Here is a 12,417-nt window from a genome sequence, read left to right as displayed (position 1 = left end):
TGATCTAACAATTGTAAATATTGATGCCCCCAATATGGGAGCAGCCAATTACATAAGAAAACTGTTAATCGAGATAAAGAGTCATATTGATATGAATACACTAATAGTAGGAGATCTTAACACGCTTCTCTCAGGAATAGACAGATCATCGAAGCAGAAAATCAATAAAGAAACAAGAGCATTGAATGACACGTTGGACCAGATGGACCTCATAGATATATACAGAACATTCCACCCTAAAACAACCAGAATACTCATTCTTCTCAAGTGCACATGCAACCTTCTCAAGAATAGACCACATACTGGGTCACAAATCAGGACTCAACCGATACCAAAAGACTATAATTCCCTGCATATTCTCAGATCACAATGCTTTGAAACTGGAGCTCAATCACAAGGAAAAGTTCGGAAGGAACTCAAACACCAGAATGCTAAAGACCTCCTTGCTTAAGAATGCTTGGATCGACCAGGAGATCAAGGATGAACTGAAACAATTCATGGAAACCAATGAGAATGAAGCCACTTCAGTCCAAAACCTATGGGATACAGCAAAGGCGGTCATGAGGGGGAAATACTAGATATCCAAGCATCCCTCAAAAAAATTGAAAAATCCAGAACACACCAGATGTCTCTACACTTTAAGGAACTGGAGAATCAACAACAAATCAAACCAACTCCACACATAAGAAGGGAAATCATCAAGATTAGAGCTGAGCTCAATGAGGTAGAAACCAGAGATACAGTAGAACATATCAATGAAACTAGAAGCTGGTTTTCTGAAGGAATCAATAAGATCAATAAAGCACTGGCCACAGTAATCCAAAAGAAAAGAGAGAAAGCCCAAATTCATAAAATTATGAATGAAAAGGGAGAGATCACAACTAACACCAATGAAGTAGAAACAATCATCGGAAGTTATTATCAACAGTTATATGCCAATAAGCTTAGCAACCTAGATGAAATGGATGCATTCCTGGAAAACTATAAACTCCCAAAATTGATCCAGGAAGAAATCAACAACCTGGATAGACCGATACCTAGTAACGAGATTGAAGCGGCGATCAAAAACCTCCCCAAAAACAAGAGCCCAGGACCTGACGGATTCCCTGGGGAATTCTACCAAACTTTCAAAGAAGAAATAACACCTATTCTCCTGAAGTTGTTTCAAAAAATTGAAGCAGAAGGAAAACTTCCAGACTCTTTCTATAAAGCCAGCATTACCCTGGTCCCCAAACCAGGCAAAGACCCTACCCAAAAGGAGAAGTTCAGACCAATATCAATGATGAATATGGATGCTAAGATTCTCAACAAGATCCTAGCCAACAGGATCCAACAGCACATTAAAAAGATTACCCACCATGACCAGGTGGAATTCATCCCTGGGCTACAAGGATGGTTCAACATTCGCAAATCAATCAATGTGATAGAACAAATTAATATGAAAAGAGAGAAGAACCACATGGTCCTCTCAATTCATGCAGAAAAAGCACTTGACAAAATCCAGCATCCGTTCCTGATTAAAACGTTTCAAAGTATAAGGATAGAGGGCACATCCTGAACTTCATCAAATCTATCTATGAAAGACCCACAGCAAATATCATCCTCAATGGGGAAAAGCTTGCAGCCTTCCTGTTGAGATCAGGAACAAGACAAGGATGCCCACCCCCACCACTCTTGTTCAACATAGTATTAGAAGTCCTAGCAACAGCAATCAGACAACAAAGAGAAATAAAACATATCCAAATTGGCAAAGAAGAAGTCAACCTCTCTCTCTTCACAGATGACATGATTCTTTATATGGAAAACACAAAAGACTCCACCCCCAAACTACTAGAACTCATACAGCAATTCAGCAACGTGGCAGGATACAGAGAAATGTACAGAAATCAATGTACAGAATGTACATTGTACAGAAATCAGTGGCTTTCTTATACACTGACAATGAAAATACAGAAAGGGAAATTAGAGAATCGATTCTATTTACTCTAGCACCAAGAACCATAAGATACCTGGGAATAAACCTAACCAAAGAGGTAAAGGACCTGTACTCCCGGAACTACAGAACACTCATGAAAGAAATTGAAGAAGACACAAAAAGTTGGAAGACCGTTCCATACTCTTGGATCGGAAGAATAAACATTGTTAAAATGTCTATGCTGCCTAGAGCAATCTATACTTTTAATGCCATTCCGATCAAAATTCCACCGGTATTCTTCAAAGAGCTGGACAAATAATCCAAAAATTTGTATGGAATCAGAAGAGACCCCAAATCGCTAAGGAAATGTTGAAAAACAAAAATAAAACTGGGGGCATCACGTTACCTGATTTCAAGCTTTATTACAAAGCTGTGATCACCAAGACAGCATGGTACTGGCATAAAATCAGACACATAGTATTGGGAACTGTTTGCATTGTTATGGCTCTGGAAGCCTGGATAAGAAGTGAACTTGGACACACTTGGGGACGCCCTTGTGTGCCAAGGGAACTTGGAGCAGGTCCAGCGGGGACGCTCACATGGCTTGACTCTGAAAGGCTATTCAGGGTGAAAATAACATTTGCGTAGTTTTATGTGATTCACTTATGACTTGTCTTGAGAAAAAACACATTCTTGGAACCTTAAGATTATCACAAATTTTGGAGGTTAATAGCCTGTTAACATCCTGCCTGATTCATTTTTCACTGATGTATATGATTGAGTATTGATACCAGCATTGTGCTGAAGCTGTATAAAAGTGGTCACCTGAAGAAATAGAGTTGCTACCCCACCTGAGATGGGGTAGTCCTCCTGAGCCCGCTGTCTCTCTCTCTCTATTTTCCTTAAATCTCCCAGCCCTACTTTCAGGTGTTGTTCTCCGGCTGGACCAGCAACATAGACCAGTGGAACAGAGCAGAGAGCCCAGATATGGACCCTCAACCCTATGGTCAATTAATCTTTGACAAAACAGGAAAAAATATACAGTGGAAAAAAGACAGTCTCTTCAATCAATGGTGCTGGGAAAACTGGGCAGCTGTATGTAGAAGAATGAAACTCGACCATTCTCCTACACCGTACACAAAGATAAACGCAAAATCGATAAAAGATCTCAATGTGAAACAGGAATCCATCAGAATCCTAGAGGAGAACATAGGCAGTAATCTCTTCGATATCAGCCACAGCAACTTCTTTCAAGATATGTCTCCAAAGGCAAAGGAAACAAAAGCGAAAATAAACTTTTGGAACTTCATCAAAATCAAAACTTCTGCACAGCAAAGGAAATCAATCAAGAAAACAAAGAGGCAACCCATGGAATGGGAGAAGATATTTGCAAATGACGGTACAGACAAAAGGTTGATATCCAGGATCTATAATGAACTCCTCAAACTCAACACACACAAAACAGACAATCCTATCAAAAAATGGGCAGAAGATATGAACAGACACTTCTCCAATGAAGACATACAAATGGCTATCAGACACATGAAAAAATGTTCATCCTCAAAAAATGTTCATCCTCAATTTGAATCAGGGAGATTCAAATTAAAACCACATTGAGATATCACCTTTCACCAGTTAGAATGGCCAAAATTAACAAGACAGGAAACAACATGTGTTGGAGGCGATGTGGAGAAAGGGGAACCCTCTTCCACTGCTGGTGGGAATGCAAGTTGGTGCAGCCTCTTTGGAGAGCAGTGTGGAGATTCCTCAAGAAATTAAAAATAGAACTTCCCTATGACCCTGCCATTGCACGCCTGGGTATTTACCCCATAGATACAGATGTCGTGAAAAGAAGGGCCATCTGTAACCCAATGTTTATAGCAGCAATGGCCATGGTCGCCAAACTGTGGAAAGAACCAAGATGCCCTTCAACGGACGAATGGATCAGGAAGATGTGGTCCATATACACTATGGAGTATTATGCCTCCATCAGAAAGGATGAATACCCAACGTCTGTAGCAACATGGGCGGGACTGGAAGAGATTATGCTGAGTGAAATCAGTCAAGCAGAGAGAGTCAATTATCATATAGTTTCACTTATATGTGGAGCATAACAAATAGCATGGAGGACATGGGGAGTTAGAGAGGAGAAGGGAGTTGGGGGAAATTGGAAGGGGAGGTGAACCATGAGAGACTATGGACTCTGGAAAACAATCTGAGGGATTTGAAGTGGCGGAGGGGTGAAAGGTTGGGGTACTAGGTGGTGGGTATTATAGAGGGCACGGATTGCATGGAGCACTGGGTGTGGTGAAAAAACAATGAATACTGTTACGCTGAAAATAAATAAAAAATAAAGAACTGGAGAATCAACAACAGATTAAGCCAACTTCACACACGAGAGGAGAAATAATCATGATTAGAGCAGAGATCAATGAGACAGAAGCGAGGGATACAGCAGAGTGCATCAATGAAACTAGAAGCTGGTTTTTTGAAAGAATCAATAAGGTCAATAAACCATTGGTCAAACTAATCCAAAAGAAAAGAGAAAAGGCCCAAATTAAAATTGTGAATGAAAACGGAGAGATCACAACTAACACCAAGGAAGTAGAAACAATCAGAAGATGTGTGTCCAATCTTGTTTTTGTTTTGGTTATTTGAGGCCCCTTGATATTCCATGTGAATTTTCAGATGGATTTTTCTATTTTTGTCGAAAACAGCTTTAAGATCTTGAGACAGATTGTATTCGATCTCTGGGCAGCTTTGTGTAGTATTTACATCATAACTATTAATTCTTCCAGTATATAAGCACCAATATATCTTCATTAAATTATGTCTTTTTTCTTTTAGGAATATCCTATACTTTTCACTACACAAGGCTTTTAATTATTTTGTTAATTCTTGGGATTTTCTTTTTCATTCAGATTGTTTTCTTAATTTCTTTTTTGGATTCTTCATTGCTAAGGAAGGTTGTGCCTTTTTCGTGTGTTAAGAAAAGAAGGCCAGGATCCACTGCCATTGTGAACTGTTTTTGCCAATAAATGCATATAGTTTAATTTGTATTCCCTTTACAGTTTTCCTTCCTGTGTTGACCATAGGCGGTTCCCTTGGGGGATTTTAGAAGGGTTTTCTAGAAGTACTGTGACTTAGGCTTCTCTATGCAATTACAGGTAAGAATTATTATCTCATTATTTATTTTGTCCCCGTGGACCACAAGTTGTAAATTGGTGATTATTCCCCAGAAATGGAGCAAGCAATGCTCTACAGTAATGACCTGGGGCTGGTAAAGCCCTTAGTTTGGGGAAGTTGTTTCAGGAAGAGGGAGTCTTACAATTTTGTAGACTTCTGGGCCATGAGATTGAATTCTGTAGCAAGGTGATCACTTGTTACAGAGGAGCTTGTCCACATATAAGCTCACTAAGGATCCCCTGTTGCCAAAGTGGCCAGTGTAAGTCATTCTGCTGTCTACAATTGTCCTAGCCCTTGTTTCCTGACAGGGTTGGCATGGCGGCCATGGGACCCAGGGTAGGAGGGTTCTCTGTATGTTAGAACGCAGGCCTGCACTGAGGACTGGCTCTGTTTCTGGCCCTTATACTATAAAAATCTGAGTCTTGTGAGCATCTCCTTCATGTAAGGCCACATATCTGTTTCCACCAAGAGCCTCCTGAATGGTATGAGAGGTCCTCACAATGTGGAAGAGTGTGTATCTATAACTTGAGAGATCTCTCCATGAACAGAATTTTCTGGATGTGGGATTTACCAGGCCTTTCTCAGAATTGGAAATTAATCTGGATCATTGGGGGTACTATGTTTATTAAGGAAGTGATAGACCCATTGTATCATCCTAAATGTGATGGAGAAGGAGTCATCTAATGCCTTCCATTAGATTTGAGCCTTTGCTCAAAGGCTTTAGTAATAACGGGGTGAGTTTAGTTCCAAACCTTAAACACTCATGTAATTAGGAAAAATTATTCTCCCTGAATATCTTTATGTCCTGCACCTTTGGGTTTGGATTTTCCCTTGTCATCAGAAGCCCCAGTTATGGAATTGGGATGGTCTTTGCTTTGATTCTGAATGACTTAGTGGAATGGCCCCGGGGAGGCTACTTGTAGGTGGAGAGTTGAATTCACCTGTGTATGTCAAGAATTTGACCCTTAGGCTCTGGGAAAGTATTTTAAAAAGTTATACGTTTTGAGGTCTGGAAACATAGGCTAGTTGCTTCGTTTCTGGGGTGGTAAATAATAGCTAAGAGACAGTATTAAATACTCTTAACCAATTAGCCCCTTCTTCTCCCTTGTACTGTACAAAAATTAAATTAAAAAATATATACATATTTATTTATATTTAAAGATTTTATTTATTTACTTGTCAGAGAGGGTGAGCACAGGCAGACAGAGTGGCAGGCAGAGGGAGAAGCAGGCTTCCCGCTGAGCGGGGAGTCTGATGCGGGCTGGATCCCAGGACCCTGAGACCATGACCTGAGCCCAAGGCAGAGGCTTAACCCCCTAAGTCGTCACATAGCTATTTTTAGTGGAGTTCTAAAAGCATTTCTTCCTCTGTGCATTGACAGGGAAAACAAAAACAAAAACAAAAAGTTTTTGATGGGGTGCATGAAAAATCATATTCTTAACATGTATCTTTAGTACTTAGTACCCAGTGGCAATAAAATATGGAAAAATTTCTTTCTGATTTATTAAATCCTATTTAGCAGCTTAAAAACTACACTTTTTCATTCAGTTCACAAAAAATGAGTATCTGTGCCAAGCAAAATAAGTGATACTTAAGACATTTATACATTCTTTAAAGGTCATCAATTCTTGTCCAAAAAAATTATACAGATTTTTGATTGTGGTTTTATAAATGAGATACTCCCTCCCAGATACTGGTGACTGAGCAATAAATGAGACAGACAAAAGTCTATGCCCAATGGGGCTATGGAAAGAGAGACAAAACTTATTCAGTTTAATGTTAAACTGACATTTTAAGAAGAATACTAAAAGGGAAAGCAGTAAGTGGCCCAGCTAGACCAACCTGTCCTTGTCAGTGGGTTTTAAGTAAAAGTAAAATTTCTTACATTAAGGGAATTTAAGCAGAAATTCAAAGTCAGACACAAAAGAGGGTAAGATCATTCCAAGACAAAAAAATAATAATAATTTGAAAATCGAATAGAAAGCTAAGTGCCTAATTGTGTGTAAGAAAAAAAAAATACTGCGGGGGTGGGGGGAAATGGTACAGAACACCAAGAAGTCAAGTGTCAACTTGTAGGAGGTTAGTACGGTTCATATATTCATTCTTATAAGTATTGAATATGAAAGTCACACCATGAAGAACTCATTCACCAGTAAACAGATATTCTTAAGGAGGGATAAAACTGTAACAAATCACTTTAACATAAGCCTTAATCAAAGCAGCAGCCAGGGAAAAGTAACCTGAAGTTTGAAATGTTTACATATACAAGGAAAATAATAACATTTATATCAAGGTAACATTTCAAATTCTCAATGAAAATAAAACACCAAAATTGGAGGCCCAGAAATTGTACTATATAAAGGAAAAAGAATTTATCTGGGCATTTACCCAGAGGACTAAAAATTTATTGTTCACAGAACCTCTAATTATTAAGCTTTATTCATGACAGGCCCAAACTAAAAATAATGTACTCAACTATTCATTTACATCATTCACAGGGTGAAAAGCTAAATAAAACATAGTTCATCCCCACCATGAAATATTACTCAACAATGAAAAAGGAATGTATCATTTATTGTATACAAAAATTGGCTGTATCTCTAGGGAATTAGGTTAAGTAAAAAAAGACAGAACCAAAGGTTACATACAGTTTTATTCCATTAAGACAATATTCTTGAAATGTCAGATTAAAGAAATGTATAACAATTGCTAGATGTTAAAGAAGGTTTAGGGATGAGAGGGAGATAGTTGCAGTCAAAAAAGGTCAAAAAAGGGCTCCTCGTGATGATGGAAATATTTTTTAACTGTATCAGAATCAGTATACTATCTTTGAAAATATACTACAGTCTTGCAAGGATTATTACTGGGTAAACAGGAAAATTATGTAATGTGTCTGATATTTCTTACAATCCCATGTGAATCTATATTTATTCCAAAAACTAATTGTAATAAAAATATCCTATGAAAATGATAAATTTTATACTTTGCACAATGTTAATAATTACTCACATTACTATGTGTCTCTAATGTGAATCATACATATTTAGTCTTCAGAATCTCCATACTGGGTGTGTAGCTTAACTTTAAAAAAGTGCTTTTTTGTGTGTATTATATTCAAAGAATTATTATACTGAAGAGAAGTTTTATTCTATTATGGAAGAGATTCCTTTCACAGTAGAAGATACCAAATATCTGTGAATAATTGTGAAAGAACAATTAAATAGAACACTACAAATTCTATAGATGTCTATGAAACTGAGTGAACCTTGTTCTTGCTAAAAATTCAATACTGGACAAGTATCATTTCTTCCCCATAGTTTGACAAATATTTCTAATTTAGCTGAAAATCTAATAATATAATTTAAAAATTTATCAAAATGAAAAGTAATGGTAGTGCACTTAGTGACAGTTTTATACCACAAGCTTTTGGCATTCTGTTTATGCTCTTGAAGATTTTCTCTTCTTGTTAAACATAGAAAGTTACTTGTTAGGCTATATAAAAAATTTTTGTTGCTTATTATCCTAAACATCTTTTTATTTGTTTTAAAGACTTTATTTATTTGACAGAGAGAGATCACAAGCAGGCAGAGAGGCAGGCAGACAGAGAGAGGGGGAAGTAGGCTCCCCGCTGAGCGGAGAGCCTGATGCGGGGCTGGATCCTAGGACCTTGAGATCATGAGGCGAGCTGAAGGCAGAGGTTTAACCCATTAAGCCACCCACGCGCCCCTATCTTAAACATCTTAACGGTAATAAATACTTTGTTGTAGCATATTTTTAACCATATGAAATGCTGCAGCAGGTACAAGACTCATTCTCAGTTAGAAATATAATAAGTGAATGTAAAATTTAATTCAATTAATAATTAAGTTACAGTATATATAGTTAAAGTTCTTGAAAGAGTAAAAGTCATGATTTTAGGTGAATTCTTCATTGTTCTTAAGAGTAACAGAAAGAAGCCACAATGAGTGTTTAGACTTTTTTCTAGCCTTTTTAAATTTCTCTATTTTTTAAATTTATCTTTTTTTTTTTTTTCAGATTTTATTGATTGATTGATGGGGAGAGAGAGAACATGGGGGCAGATGGAGCAAGTGGGGCAGGGAGCCCAATGTGGGACTCTATCCCAGGACCCCAGGATGGTGACCTGAGCTAAAGGCAGATGCTTAATTGACTGAGCCACTCAGGCATCCTTTTAGCCTTTTTTAAATGTGTACTGTCTATGTCAATAACAACGGAGTAAGAGCTCAAAAAAATGTTACAGGACATACTGGTATTACTGTGTAGCACGTTTTACTATCACAGGACTCATATACAGAAGAAACTTGTGAGAGTTTGCAGCTTATTTAATACATTACATCCTTAAGAATTAAAAACTAGAATAAAATGGTTAATCATTAGTTTTCTGTTACTCAATAGAATACTACATATATCAGCCAAAACACAATTTTTGATCATTAAAATATTTCTTTCCAACATTCTACAAAGATTTTTTTGTGGAAGTCTAATTGGCATGAAATTTATTTTGGTTTCAGGAGCTAGTACCCACACCTGGAATCAGGTCCCAACCTCACCAGCGCCTGCTGCCTGCCACCGCCTCTGGACCATGGATCCCCGCAAAGGGAACGAGCCTCGGCCCCTCATGAAAATGTATAAGGATCCGGGTGTTCTGCACACTGAGAAAATGCACTTCCTGCAGGAGTGGGTGGAGAGCATGGGGGGTAAAATACCACCTGCCACTCATAAAACTAAATCAGAAAAAACAGTAAGAAGGTGGAGGAAAACATAAAGATGGATGAACCATCAAGACGAAAGTGACCGAGAAATTGACAATGAAGGTGTGATTGAACCAGATACCGATGCCCCTCAGAAATGGGAGAAGAAAATGTAGAGATAACTGAGGAAATGATGGATCAGGCAAATGATAAAAAAGTGGCTGTCATTGATGCTCTAAATGATGCTGAACTACAGAATGCCATTGACTTGCTCACAGATGCCATCAAACTGAATCCTTGGTTGGCCATTCTGTATGCCAAGAGAGCCAGACTTCTCATCAAATTACAGAAGCCAAATGCTGCCATTTGAGACTGTGACAGAACTACTGAAATAAATCCTAATTCAGCTTAGTCTTTTAAGTGGCAAGGAAAAGCACACAGACTTCTGGGCCATTGGGAAGAAGCAGCACATGATCTTGCCCCTGCTTGTAAACTGGATTATAATGAAGATGCTAGTGCAATGCTGAAAGTTCAACTGAGGGCCCAGAAAATTGCTGAACATGGGAGAAAGTATGAGTGGAAACATGAAGGGCGAGAGATCAAAGAAAGAATAGAAAGAAAGAGCCCAGAGGGAGGAAGAACCCAGAGGACAATCAGGAGCTCATTATGGCTCTTTCCCAGGTGTGTTTCCTGGAGGAATGCCTGGAATGGCAGGGGGGATGCCTGGAATGGCAGGAATGCCTGGGCTCAATAAAATTCTTAGTGATGCAGAGGTTCTTGCAGCCATGCAGGATCCAGAAGTTATGGTGACCTTCCAGGATGTGGCCCAGAACCCAGCGAATATGTTAAAATATCAGAGCAACCCAAAGTTTATGAATCTTATCAGTAAATTGTCAGCCGAATTTGGAGGTCAAGCATAATGCCCTTCTGACAAATAATGCCTCTGCTGAAGGAAAAGCAACTTCAGTCACCTAATGGATGTCACAATTATACAAACCAGTGTACCTCTGATCTTCTCATGAAGAAAGCTGGGGTGCTGTGAAGAGAATCTCTACGCTCCTGCCCCCAGGCGACTGAAACATTCTACAATGATTTGCCATTAGGGTATCAATTCAGATGTTTTCCTACTAGGAACTACAAACTTTAAACACTCTTTAAACCTTAAAAATATTTAAAAACATATTAAAAGGTTATTTAATATTAAAAACATATTTAAAATATTTAAAATAAAAACATATTTAAATATTTAAAAACATATTAAAAACATATTAAGGGTTAGTCCCTTAAAAAAAAAAGAAATTTCTTTTAGTTTCAAATGTACAATATACCAACTCAACAATTCTACACACTACTCAAGGTTCACCATGACAAATTTAGTCACTGTCCCCACACAATGTTTCTACAATATTATTGGTAATATTCTCTATGCAGTATTTTTATTCTCCATAATTTATTTATTTTATAGCTTGAAGTTTGCTCCTCTTATAAATTTTGTCTGTTTTATTTATGCCCTCCTTCCCCTTGGGGAAGTTCATTTGTTTTGTTTATTAGATTCCATATATAAGTGAAATCATATGGTATTTGTCTTCCTCTCTCTGATTTATTTCCCGTAGCATAATATGTTCTAGGTCCATCCATGTTGTCACAAATGGCAAGATTTCATTCTTTTTATCGCTCAGTAAACATTCCGTCATATATAGACCATATTTTCTTAATCATTTGTCTTTTGAGGAACACTTAGGTTGCTTCCAAATCTTGGCTATTCTAAATAAGGCAGCAACAAACACAGGGATGCATATATCTTTTGAATTGGTGTTTTTTTCTTCATGTCAATAGCCAGTGATGGAATCATTGGATCATATGGTATTCTACGTTTAATTGTTCTGAGGAAACTCCCTACTGCTCTCCAGAATGGCTACACCAGTATGCATTCCCACAAGAAGTGCACAAGGCTCCTCTTTCTCCATATCCTTACTAACACTTGTTGTTTCCTGTTTTGTTTTGTTTTGCTTTTTTACATTAGCCATTCTGACTGGTGTGAGGTGATATCTCATTTGATCTGCATTTTCCCTGTGATTAATAATATTGAGGGTGTTTGTGTACATTAGCCATCTGCATCTCTTCCTTAGAAAACTTTCATTCAGGTCATTCGCCCACTTTTTGTTTGGGTTTTGTTTGGCTTTGTTTTCCTGGTGTTGAGTTGTATAAGTTCTTTATACACTTCTTATATTAAATCTTTATTAGATGTGGTTTTGCAAATATCTCCTCCATTCATTAAGATGACTTTTTGTTTGTTTATGGTTTCTTTTGCTGCGCAATTTATTTTTTGCTTTTGTTTCCCTTGCCTCACAGAATATATACATACATATTTGCTATGGCTAATGTCCAAGAAATATTACTTATTTCTTCTATGGAAGTTTTATGGTTTTCAGGTTTTTACATTTTGGTCTCTAATCAATTTTTTAAATTGTACGTGTAGTGTAGGAAAGTGGTCCAGTTTTATTCTTTTGCATGTAGCTGTTCACTTTCCCAAACACCGTCATTGAAAAGATCGTCTTTTCCCTGTGGTGTGTTCTTCTACCCTTTGTCATAAATTAACTGGCTTTG

General features: G+C 37.7%; 1 pseudogene; it reads left to right on the top strand.

Moving 5' to 3' along the window:
* Positions 1-9,701: 9,701 nt before the first annotated feature.
* On the top strand, positions 9,702-10,730 carry LOC116583933 (annotated as a pseudogene).
* Positions 10,731-12,417: the final 1,687 nt, after the last annotated feature.

This window comes from Mustela erminea, chromosome Y (assembly GCF_009829155.1).
Source record: "Mustela erminea isolate mMusErm1 chromosome Y, mMusErm1.Pri, whole genome shotgun sequence".
Classification (NCBI taxonomy): domain Eukaryota; kingdom Metazoa; phylum Chordata; class Mammalia; order Carnivora; family Mustelidae; genus Mustela; species Mustela erminea.
The sequence above is the reverse complement of the archived record's forward strand: the minus strand, read 5'-3'. Positions and strand labels throughout refer to the sequence as shown.